At 47.4% G+C, this 11,712-nt stretch overlaps 1 long non-coding RNA gene across 1 annotated transcript; it reads left to right on the top strand.

Moving 5' to 3' along the window:
- Window positions 1-4,531: 4,531 nt before the first annotated feature.
- On the top strand, window positions 4,532-5,245 carry LOC138837969 (uncharacterized). Its single transcript, XR_011375525.1, has 2 exons — window positions 4,532-4,923; window positions 5,020-5,245. It is a non-coding gene; the product is annotated as an uncharacterized lncRNA (long non-coding RNA).
- The last annotated feature ends 6,467 nt before the right edge of the window (window positions 5,246-11,712 follow it).

Here is an 11,712-nt window from a genome sequence, read left to right on the forward strand (position 1 = left end):
GCTGCTGTGATGGGCGGGGTCACTGCTGTGATGGGCGGGGTCACGGCTGTGATGGGCGGGGTCACTGCTGTTGTGGGCGTGGCTGCTGAGACAGTGGTTCAGGTTGCTGCTAGGATGGAAGGGCGAGCGGGGACTGTGGCATTCTGTGGAAGTTTCTTGGTGCCACCACTGGTCTAAGCTCTTCATTCTAATTGTCTTTCTGCTCTCATGATCCACAGAGGGACAGAGACAAAGGTCCTCAGTGAACCGTGTGAAATACAGATCCCTTTCGTCCCCAGTTTCTTAAAGCTCAGGGGCTCCCCACTCTGCCAAAGTAGAATCCCCACAAGACTAGCTTTTAGAGTCTGAGATGCCCAGCTTCTGCCTGTCCCATGCATCATCACCAGAGAGCTGATGAGATGACCCCAAGGTCCTTTCATCTGGAGATAATGGAGCTGGTTCAAACCTGGCCTGTCAGCAGTCAGTCTAGGGCTCAGCCAGGTGCCCAGCCAGCGGCTCTTCAACAATGGGGCAACACTCTTCCGCTCCCACATCTCTATTGGATGGGCACATGCTGCCCACCGCAGGCCAAATCCTGTCCAGTCCAGGTGTTGAGAGACCTCAGTTAGGACTCCTTTGCCCTGCAGGGGACCTCATGCTCTGGTTCACCCTGACTTACCTCCCTCCCCCAATTCTAGAGTGGGGAGTGGGCCATGGGAGGCACAGGAGGCTCCGCTGTATGGGCTGAGTTTGCCTTTGTAGGGAACAGCAGTTCATCTGCATGCTGAGCTGGGCCCAGCCTGAGGCTGCGATCAGTCCCCAGCTCTTAATGAAATAGCTAACAGGGGCAGAGAACAGACATCTGGAGCCTCCCTTCTAGGCATCTAGATCGAGGCATATGAGCATCCGTATCAGAGAATAAGGCTGAGCTGCTTTGCTGTCCGGTTCACCCGGTGATGAGCACAGCCTATCAAGTGTAGACCAGCCAGGAACCTGGGCCCAGCCCTCTCCCTTCTTCATTCCATGGCTTAGGCCCTGAGCTATGGGGTGATCAGGATAGAAATGATTCCTAAGGGGCGCTCAGTCCAACAGCAGAGGCAAGTGCTTAAGTGGACAATTACGCTGCAGGACCAGGAAACCCTGTGGTTAGGTGAGTACAGGGTTTGTAGCAGCATGCTGTGAGGTGGTGAAGGGTCAGAGGCTCCGTGGCCTTGAGACCTGGCTCAGCTGATGGCTGGCAGTGGGGCTCTGGGTGAATTCTTGCCTCGCTGAGTCTGCTCTCTCATCTTCTCAATGGGGCTCATGTTAGCACCTGTAGCATAGGGATGTTGGAGGAACAGGTGGAGAATGTACACAGTGGAGCTTATTAGGGAGTAGTTGTTATTACTATACCTCACTTAGAGATATTTGGGGGGGTTCCTACTCTATGCTGGATTGGAAAAACAGTCAACTGATGAATAAAAGATAGTTTTTGGCCTTTTTTTTTTTTTTTTTTTTTTTTTAGTGCCAGTCCCGTGGCTTGAACTCAGGACCCAGGCACTGTCTCAAGACTAGCATTCTACCACTTTGAGCTACCGCTCCATTTCCAGCCATTTCCTGTCCTGAGCTGGCTTTGAACTGCGATCCTTTAGATCTCAGCCTCCTGAGTAGCTGGGATTACAGGCATGAGCCACCAGCACCCGGCAAAAGACATAGTTTTTGAGCTCAAGGATCTCAGACTATTGGAAGAGGAAGAAAATTATGCACTTACAGAGGTGAAAGGAACCATCAGCTGAGCTTGACTGTGAAAGAAAGCCTAGGGTGAAGGGTTCTAATCCAGTGGTGTTCGTGGGCGTGTGGGGGTCATGGAGGAGACGGTAAATAAACAGATCTAAAAGATGAGTGAACTTTTAGCTGTTTGGGGTAGAGAAAGAAAGTTCTAGGCCTGCAAAGCCCTGTGATAGGGAAAGCCAGATACCTCCCCAACTTAAAAAGGTGCGTCATTATGGATGAGGTGGCCAGGGCAGTCCTGAGGGAGGAGTCAGGGCAGTAAAGGCATATGAAGTCTGGCTGTCCTGAAGTTTCTTGTGCCAAGAGCAGAGGGAAGCAAAGAGGCTGCAGACAGGCGGATTCCACGTTGTCCCTCAGCTGCTCCAGGAAAGAAGGGAGGGCAGGTCCAAGGAAGGGTTATAGCAGTGGGCAGACCAGAGATTAAAAGATGTGGAGGAGACAAGTCTGGATGTTGGTGGAGGAGAGAAGAGATCAAAAGAAGGGTAATGGTCTCTCTTTTTCTTTCTGTCTCTGTCAATCTCTGGCAGTACTGGAGATTCTACTCAAGGCCGTTTATAAGCACTCTACCACTTGAATCATGCTCCTAGACCTTTTGGCTTTAGTTGGTTTTCTGATTGGGCCATGTAATTTTTGCCCAGCCTGGCCTTGGATCTGGATTCTCCTTCTCAGGCCTCCTACATGACTGAAATTTCAGACATGCACCACCATGATGGGCTTTTGGGGTTGAGGTGAAGTGTTGTTAACGCTTTCCCCAGGCTGGCCTTGTACCTTGATATTCCCATGTCTTTGTCTCCTGAGGAGCTAGGATTACACCTTTGTTGCTAGGCAACCACCAACAATGGTAGCACTCTGTATTGTGAGGGAAGACCTTTGAGCAGGGGTCTGACATGCAAGACTGCAGAGGGGTAACCTCTGATATGTTGGCCTTCCAATGTCCCAATTTGCTGGAATAGATAAGAAATCCAGGAACACAGCTTTCTATCTTCATTCAAACTATAGATCAGAGGGTCCTGTTGAGTCACTAGTAAAGTGAAGGAGGGTGGCTGAATTTAATTTCTTAGTTGAAAGCCCGAAAACATTTGAGAGGAAAGATAGACTGAGAAGAACTTTGTCCTTGGAAGATGTTGGCAGAGGAGTCAAGTTTATTGCTCTAACCTCCCATGCGTTGTAGATTCAAATAGATCCAGACATCTATCGGAACATGGCCTGGCCCCACGAATCTTAATGTTCTTGTCTGCAAAAATATATGCAAAGAAGGGACCCCAGATTCTGTGGGACCATTCCCCAAATGGAACAAAAAAGAGATTAGTGAGTTCTCAAGGCAAGCCGTCCCAAAGATGGAGAAAAAACATTCGGGAATCCAACCAGAGTAAGCAAAGAGAAAGCAGGCTGTCATTTTCTAGAATTCAAAGAAAATATTTACACGATGAAATGAAATAAGATATTGGGGAACTTTAAAGTAGGTGCTCAATCCAGGAAAGGATCCAAGGCAAGGTTTGAGAATTCCTCTTCAATTTCTTAATGAAGTGAAGCCCCAGATTTAACCATCAGTGAATGTATTCTTACCTTTTCTCCATTCCAGTTCCGCAAAGCAGACCACATCTCATGAATGCATATGTTTATTAATTTCGGTTAATCATGACATTGCTCTTTAATTTGCTTCTATACTCTTAGGTTTTAAAAGGAGCTTTCACTTTGGTTTCCCATGGGTTGAATTCCCCAACCTCATTCTTCAAAAACAAAAAGACTCCCAACCAATTATATATTCACTTGATATCTGCCATTTATTTATATATATTATCTTGTATCTCATCCTATCTATCTATCTATCTATCTATCTATCTATCTATCTATCTATCTATCTATCTATCTATCTATCTATCTATCTATCTATCTAATCTATCTATCTATCTATCTATCTATCTATCTATCTATCTATCTATCTATCTATCTATCTATCTATCTATCTATCTATCTATCCATCCATCCTGTTTAGAAAAGTTGGAAAAATACAAATCTCATCATATAGAAACCTCCAAGAATAAATCTATGCCTCTTTCAAATAGCACAAGATGTGCTTGAAACCAGGTACATACAGCAACCTTTTAAAGAAATGAATTTATGATTTTTTAAATTTTTTGTCCGTCATGGGGCTTGAACTCTGGGTTTGGGCGCTGTCCCTATGCTCTTCAGCTCAAGGTCAGCGCTCTACTGCTTGAGCCACAGGGCCATTCTGGTTTTTCTAGTGTTTTATTGGAGATAAGACTTGTCTCACAGCCTTTCCTGCCCGGGCTGGCTTTGAGCATCCATCCTCAGATCTCAGCCTCCTGAGGATGACAGGCGTGAGCCATCGGCGTCCGGCTTGAATTTATGTTTCTTTAAAACAACAACAAGAAGAAGATTAAGTACAAAATTAATCTCTGTCGTGTCAAATACGGTGTGTGGTAAGGTAGGAGTCATGATCATCTCGGTAGGTCCTTTTATATTCTAAGAGCTTTCAGCCACAAGCCGCTTGGAAGCAAGAGGATGGGAACCTTAAATGTCTTAAGTAATGGGCTGGAGGTGCTGTGAACATTCAAAAGTTGCAAAAGCAAAGCCATTTGTCCAGGGTCCTAGGCCCGGCTTGGGGAGGGTGGGGGGGGCGGGAGGACGGGAAAGGAGCCGAGGTGGGCGGAGCCAGTCCGGGGGAGGGCGGGGCGAGCGCCCACTATTGACGCTTGTGACGTCAGCGTGACGCCCTCTCTGGTATATAAGGCCCGGCCCCCGGCTGGGCCTGCTTACTTCGCCCGCGCCTGCACCTGCCTCCGTCGGCCGCTGTCCGCCCGGGAGCTCGGGAGCTCGGAGCAGTGAGCCAGACGCGGCGCCGCCGATTCTCTGACATGGGAGGGGGAATGATGACCAGGCTGGGGCTGGGGCTGCTGCTCCTGGCGCTGCTTCTACCCTCGCAGTTGGACGCCCAGGAGGAGACCACGGCCGGGGCGGAGGCCCCCGCGGGGGGCCACAGCGAAGGTGGCTCGAGCGACGTCAGCGCCCTGCAGTCTTCACTCAGTGTCCTCATCTTGTCGCTCTCCTTCCTCCTCCATCTCTACTGTTAAGACTCAGGCCGGGGAAACATCTTCACTCTGCAGCTTATCTTTAGACCCTCGAGGCAACAAGAAGAGCGGCCTCGGGGAGGTGAGGGTGCGGCGAGGAAGGCGGCGGAGGTTTCTTGGCTTTTTGTTTGGGTTGTTTTGCGTTTTCTTCACCCGAGGGGACCCCTTTTCCACCCAGCGTCCGGCCTCGAAGAACCACCTGGAGGCTGGCGTCGAACACCTGCCGGCGTGGCGTGCGCGGGGCAGACGGCAGCGGCGAGGCCGCGGGGCCGCGGGCTGAAGGAGGAGCGGACTCCTTGGCTGGATCTCACCTCTGTGGGGGACGAAAAGGATGGGATGTAGAATGGAGACTTTTGTTTCGATGCACCAGATCTGTAAGGCCATAAAAACGATTATGTGCTCTACTCCTCTCCTGTGGCTGCCTTTTGATTGCTTCTTTCCCCCCCCCCCCTTCAGGGTAGACAGCAGCATCCTGCGGATTCCCACTCCTTCGATGTGTGGGGGTGCGGGGTGGGGGAGTATTGCAGGGGGTTTTCGTGGAGTCCTGGATGGGTCGATGGCTGGAGGTGTGTAAAAAAAATGCCAGCATCTGGAATCTTTTTGTTGTTGTTGTTATTGTTGGTCCCAGGGCTTGAACTCTGGGCCTGGGCGCTGGCCTTCGGGCTCTTCAGCTCAAGCTAGTGCTCTACCACTTGAGCCACTTCCGGTTTTCTGGTGGTTTATTGAAGATGAGAGTCTCATGGCTTTTCCTGCCGAGCTGGCTTTGAACCGCGATCCTCAGATCTCAGCCTCCCGAGTCGCTAGGATGACAGGTGTGAGCCACCATCTCCCAGCGAGAGTCATCTTTTCACCAAGGTAAAGGACACATGGCAAAGGGCAAAGGGCACAGGGCACTAGGCAAAGGCAGGCACTTGTTGGCATTAGTTACCATTAACAAGGGTTGTAACTCTCTTCTCTCCACTTTTTTTTTTTCTCTTTTGCACAATGCCAGGAAAATTTAGCCACCCAGATTCATTTAACTACGAAGAAGACCTGGTTCTAAATGGTAGAAGAGCACTGACTTCAACAAATGTTGAAAGACCCTTCTCTAGAAAGGAGGACTTGGGTCACATGAGCTCCCCAGGTCCCAGCCCACAGTCTGAAAACTGGACAGGAGGGACTTGACATTTAGCTTCCTATGGCTTCTTTAATCTTTCCCAGCTCCTCCCATCAGCATGCCCCCTCTGTCCAAGAGCTTCCCTTTACAGGTTCAAATCCCCCATGTGATACGTGATAATTACTGGATATGGGTGTCCAAACTCCCCTTAGGTTTCAATATGAAGAGGTAAAGGGACCTTTTTAAGCACCTCAGAGGTGGTTGCTGGCCTCCTCTCTGGCTCCGGTTTGCCACCATGTGCTCACCCTGTCTTGTATTACATCCGCAGCATGGCCATTATAAGGCCATGCTGTGGGGTGAGGTCATGCTGTTGCACCCCCAGCAATGTGAGCTAAATGATCCTCTTTTCTTTGGGCAAATTCCCCAAAGGGACACCTGTCTGTACTTTTTGCCATATGAATTTTGTGTGTGTGTCACATGAAGAGGGTCCTTTCCTGATTCTAGTCCTTGGGATCAGTCACATGCTTTGCTGTGAAATATGCAACAATGCCACATTGTTGTGCTTGTTGTGCTGTCATTGACCCTCGGGGTAACTTTTTAATCCTGATACATGTCATGATTTGGAGTTACTTCACATCCCTGTCATGATTTGGGATCACTTCACATTCCTGTCAATAGTCAAACCCACAAAGCTTTTGTGAGCTCTAGCTGTTTGGGGCAAGCAGATGTTTTATAACATACCACTAGATCATGCTTCAGTAAGCAGCTGAACCACGGAATAAGGTAGGCTGTCCAGTTCTAGAGCACAATGCTGCACACCCTGATGTGGGTCTCTGGTAGGTACCAGCCTTAAGAAGCCCACTTGATTCCCTAACAGCTTTATTGCCACAGGAAAAATCCTTCAAAAACAATATTCGCCCAGATCTAGCGCACAGTAGATGCCCATTTTTGGGCTGAGAAGCACCTTTGTTGAGTTGACTTGCTGCTCATCTGTACCTCATTCTCCGTCCACTATCAGGCACTTGCTCTGTGTCTCCCAAAGCCATGCTTTGGTCAGGTTACTGATGCTCTGACTGGTAACCATGGTAGTGGCTTAACAAAGGCCATTCTCTAGTTGTGCAACATGCCCATTGTGGGTTAGATGGGGAGGCTGTGCCATGTAAGGTCACTCAGGGACCTGGTAAACACAGTGACTATCTAGAGGGAACTTGAGTGCTGGAGGTATAACATCAGCAATCAGATGCTGGAGATGGAAGAAGCCTTTCTGTCCCAGAGAGAAGGGCAAGATGCCCTACAAGGAGCAAAATGAAAAATGTTTCGAGAATAGCACTAAAAGGTCTGCCTGTCTCTGTACGTCACACTCTAGTCTGCTCTCACAGTTGGAGGAATTTATCCCCTTCCACACAATAATCCCAGTAACCTTAACATGGAGGTTTGGAGCCACATCGGAGGATTCCAGGAAGGGCTGGAATCTCTGGCAAATGGACAGCGAAGCTTGGAAGGGTTAGCAGGTGCTCAAGCAGAGAACAACAGAGGATGGAGGAGCCCCGAGAAAATGGCCTGACCCTGTGCCTGGGGGAGGAAAAAGAAGGCAGATGCACACTGGGATAGAATAAGGCTGGCAGGCTGAGGCTGGGCGGCCAGGCAGGCTCCTCGCAGGGGAATCAGTTCAGGCAACCTTGGGAAGCCTGGATGAGCCACAGATGCTGAATCCCTGAGGACTTGGGGGAGGCAGGCTGCATTACAAACAAGGCTTGGGAGATGGCCAGGCTGTGGGTCAAGGGACCAGTTTGAGTAGCAAGAAGGGAGATAAGAGGCACGGGCACACCTAGGCTTGAAATCCAGACCAGCTACCCTATGTCGTCACGTTGCTAAGCTTGCTGGGCCTTCATTTCCCATCTGTGACATGGAAATTACATTCCTGGGTATGGATGGTTGGGGGAATGGCATGAGAAGAGGTGTATTTAGCAGGTGCAATAAGGCCTCCTTCACAGAGAGAGCCCCTCCTCTGTGCCAGGCCCTCCTTCCCAGCAGGGGCCCTTGAACAAGCCCTGGCTGAGGACCCATTGTTACACCCTTTTTACAGCAGGCCACAGAGGTGGCTGCCTGAGGCCACAGCTGGTCAGCTGTTGGGTATGTTCCCTGGGCATTTCCTTAGGGACTTCACACTCGTGGACAGAGACCCAGACCATCGTGGGTGCTTAGAGCAGAGGTCTCAGTCACCATCACTGATTACCCACCTTTTGCTGCACCTTGGCATAATCCTGACCCAGTGACTATAGAGCTCTATTTGTTTTTCCCAGAGAGAATCACTTCATTACAGAAGACACCTTCCTCACAACAGAGGCTGGCTGAAGCCACTGAGTTCAGCATCTGTTGGTAGCTAATTTTAACCGGATCTTTCCTTGCTTCTCACTGGGCTCATCTGCCCCTCAGTGGGCAGAGGCTTCGAGAAGCATCGTCGATCTCTTGCCTAATGAGTCTTCGTTAAATATAAGTCTGCCGTTACTCAGAAAATGGCTTGCTATGACAGCAGAGAAGTGCTGTGGGAGACAATAGCCATAATGCCACGGTGCCATCGCCTCCCTGTACCCACCTCTCCCATTGCCTTGACTTTGGCCTCTCAGCTCGGTCCTGGGAAATGGATGTCTTTTACTGTTTCAACGGTGGCTCAGAGCTGCAGGGACAGGACAGAAGTTCAGTGTGAAAGGTATTTCCGGTTGTGGGAAAGAGTTAGCACCTGTTGATTTGTAGGAGGTCCAGAGGCCCCACACCAGTGGAGGCAGCAAGGAGGATCTGGGCCCCAGAGAATGAACACGTTGGTCTTAATTTGTATCTGGACCACTGTGGAACTGAGACTCCCTCAGTAGTGGGCTGAGCCCATCCAAGCCTCCATGCTTTATGTGATGAGGTTAGGTCTGTGATCCTATTCTATCTGTTCTGTCCCAGCATTGTGTAGGCTTCATTTCTTGTCTTTCAAGTTAGTATAATCCAGTAGGATGTTGAGTAAACAGTGAGATTCAAACTGGCTGTCAGTCTGTTTTATGAGCTCAGGCACCTGCCTCCTGTCCCCAGAGTACTTTATACAGGGAGGGGAACATGAGTCTGAGCCCAAGAGATGGAGTTCAGGACATTGGTTTAGCATCTCGGGTGCAACTGCACTGAACTCTTGGCAGAAGGGAACTTAGAATTTGTTGACTGGTTTTTATATACATTTTATTTTATTGTTTATTTTTCATTTCCTCAAATGGGATCTGAAATAATTACCCCAAATCTAAATGTAGAGAGAGAATATGAAGTTGAAGTGGTAGAGGTCACCTTAGTTTTTCCTGCCCTGCCTGCTTCCCTGTTCTCTCAGGGTTCTGAGTTTTCTACCTACATTCATGAAGAGCATTAGTCTGCAGTGTGCTTTTCTAGAAATTTCTTTGATTTTCTTATCAAGGTCATGCTGTCTTGAAAACATAAGAGTTAAGAAGTTCTCTCTCCTCCATTTTCTGAAAGAATGCATGGAAGAGAGTTATCATTTCTTATTTAAATAGTGGTTGGAATTATCCGTGAATTAACCTGGGCATGGATTTTCCTTTGTGGGAAAGGTTTTTTAAATTAGAAATTAAATTTGTGCATAGGTACAGGATTAAGATTTTTTTCTATTTCTTCCTAGGTTTGTTTTGGTGATTTTGTGTGTCTTTAAAAAAGGTGACCATTTCTTCTAAGTTGACAAATTTGCTGACAGGTTCTGGGATATTTTCTTACTATACTTCTGTGTTGGAAGGGTCTGTAGTAATGTCTCTTTTCTATACTTGGTACTTGTGATTTGAAACTTCTCTCTGATCAGTTTCATGAAAAGTTTATGTATTTTATTAGTCTTTTCAAAGTCTCAGTTTTGGCTGTATAGATTTTTTCTCTGTCAGTTGTCTCTTATCAGAAAAATGGTTTTAATTCTCATATTTATTACATTATTCCTTCTCCTTACTCAGAATTTAAGTTAGCTTTTTTTTGGGTCCGGTCATGGGGCCTGAACTCTGGGCCTGGTCTACAGGTCAAGGCTAGCATTCTACCACTTGAGCCACAGAGCCACTTCCGGCTTTTTTCTTTTTGCTTTATGTGGTGCTGAGGAATCGAACCCAGGGCCTCGAGCATGCAAGGCAAGCGCTCTACCACTGAGCCACCTTCCCAGCCCCAAGTTAGTTTTTTTTACCCCAAAATTGTTGGAAGAAAAAGCTTAGGCACACACACACACACACACACACACACACACACACACACACACACACACACACACACACACACACACACAGCTTAGGTATTATTTAAGGATTAAATTTCTCATTCATTAGCATTTTATTACTTAAAAAATTAACAAATTGTGATTTAGTGCATTTTTGTGTCTACTCATTTCAAAATATTTGCCAGTACAGGGCCTCCAGCTCTTGACTGCCTTTCAACCACCCCCTCCCTCCACCCCCATGGCTGGCTCTCTATCCCTGGGCCTTCAATTCTGGCTTTATGATGGTTAATTGGAGATAAGAGTCTCTTGAATTTGTCTACCTGAGCTAGCTCCAATCTGCAATCCTTAAATCTCAGCCCTCCCAAGTAGCTACAATTATAGGCAGTGACCAATGGGTCCCCAGCTTCAGTTTAAAATATTTAAAGATTGCTGCTTGTGATTTCTTCGTTGACTCATAAGTTACTTGGATGGAATTGTTTCCTTTCCATAAATGTAGGAAACACACAGATATGATGGTTTGAATATGACATGTCAACTGAATATGAGCGAAGTGCTTGGTCCCCAGCTGGTAATGCCATTTTGGAAGGTTCTAGAAAGCTTAGAAGGTGGTGGTGGTGGGGTCTAGAGGGAGGTTTTAGGTCACTGGAGGGATATTATAAAAGGTTATACCTAATCTCCAGTTCCTTCTCCTGTCTCTGATTTGCTATCCATCTTGAGGTAAACTGCTCTCTCCACAGGCAGGGGAGGAATGCTCCGAACCCAGGAGCAAAATGTCAGTCCTTTGGTCTCAGTGATGAAAAAGTAATGAACACAACAGTTACCTGTTTGTGACTGATTGGTTCAGATGTGCTGTGTGTAAGGCCCATGATCTGTGGGGTACGATTCCTCTAAAAGAGTGTTTTGATACTTACTTTATAGTTCAACACATGGTCTGTCTTAGTGAATATTTCATGTGTGTTTGCAAAGAATCTGTATCCTCCCACACAGATGGACCAACTGCTCTATAAATATCAATTAGCTCAAGCTGGTCTTGTTCAATCTATAGACTGACAACACAAACTCACTTCACCTTTTCATGTTTTTAGTGCTTGCTTCATGGGTTTTTATAGATCTGTCATTTGGTGGTCTGATTTATACATCCAGTTAGAAATATACCATAGCTGAATTGATCCCCTTTTTCACAAAATGTTCTTTTTGATCTTTTTTAATGTCCTTGGCCTGAAGTCAAGAATGTTAATAGAATTGCTTTGGCTTTTTATGATATTTGCATGGCATGTCTTTCCCTATTCTTTTTGTTTGTTTGTGCCAGAAGTGGCACGGTGGCTCGGTACAGTGGGTAGCCTTGAGCAAAAGAGACTCGGGAACAGTGCCCAGGCTCTGAGTTCAAGCCCCAGGACTGGGAAAAAATAAAAACCAAAATAAAAAAAGCCTCAACTTTGATTCAGTGTGATAATCCTTGCTTTTCCCTCTGTGTGTGTGTGTGTGTGTGTGTGTGTGTGTGTGTGTGTGTGTGTGTAAAATGGCTAACCCCTCAGTTAGTTTGGAGG

This window comes from Dipodomys merriami, unplaced genomic scaffold (genome assembly GCF_024711535.1).
Source record: "Dipodomys merriami isolate MVZ:Mamm:240054 unplaced genomic scaffold, mDipMer1.0.p SCAF_28, whole genome shotgun sequence".
NCBI classification, from domain to species: Eukaryota; Metazoa; Chordata; class Mammalia; order Rodentia; family Heteromyidae; genus Dipodomys; species Dipodomys merriami.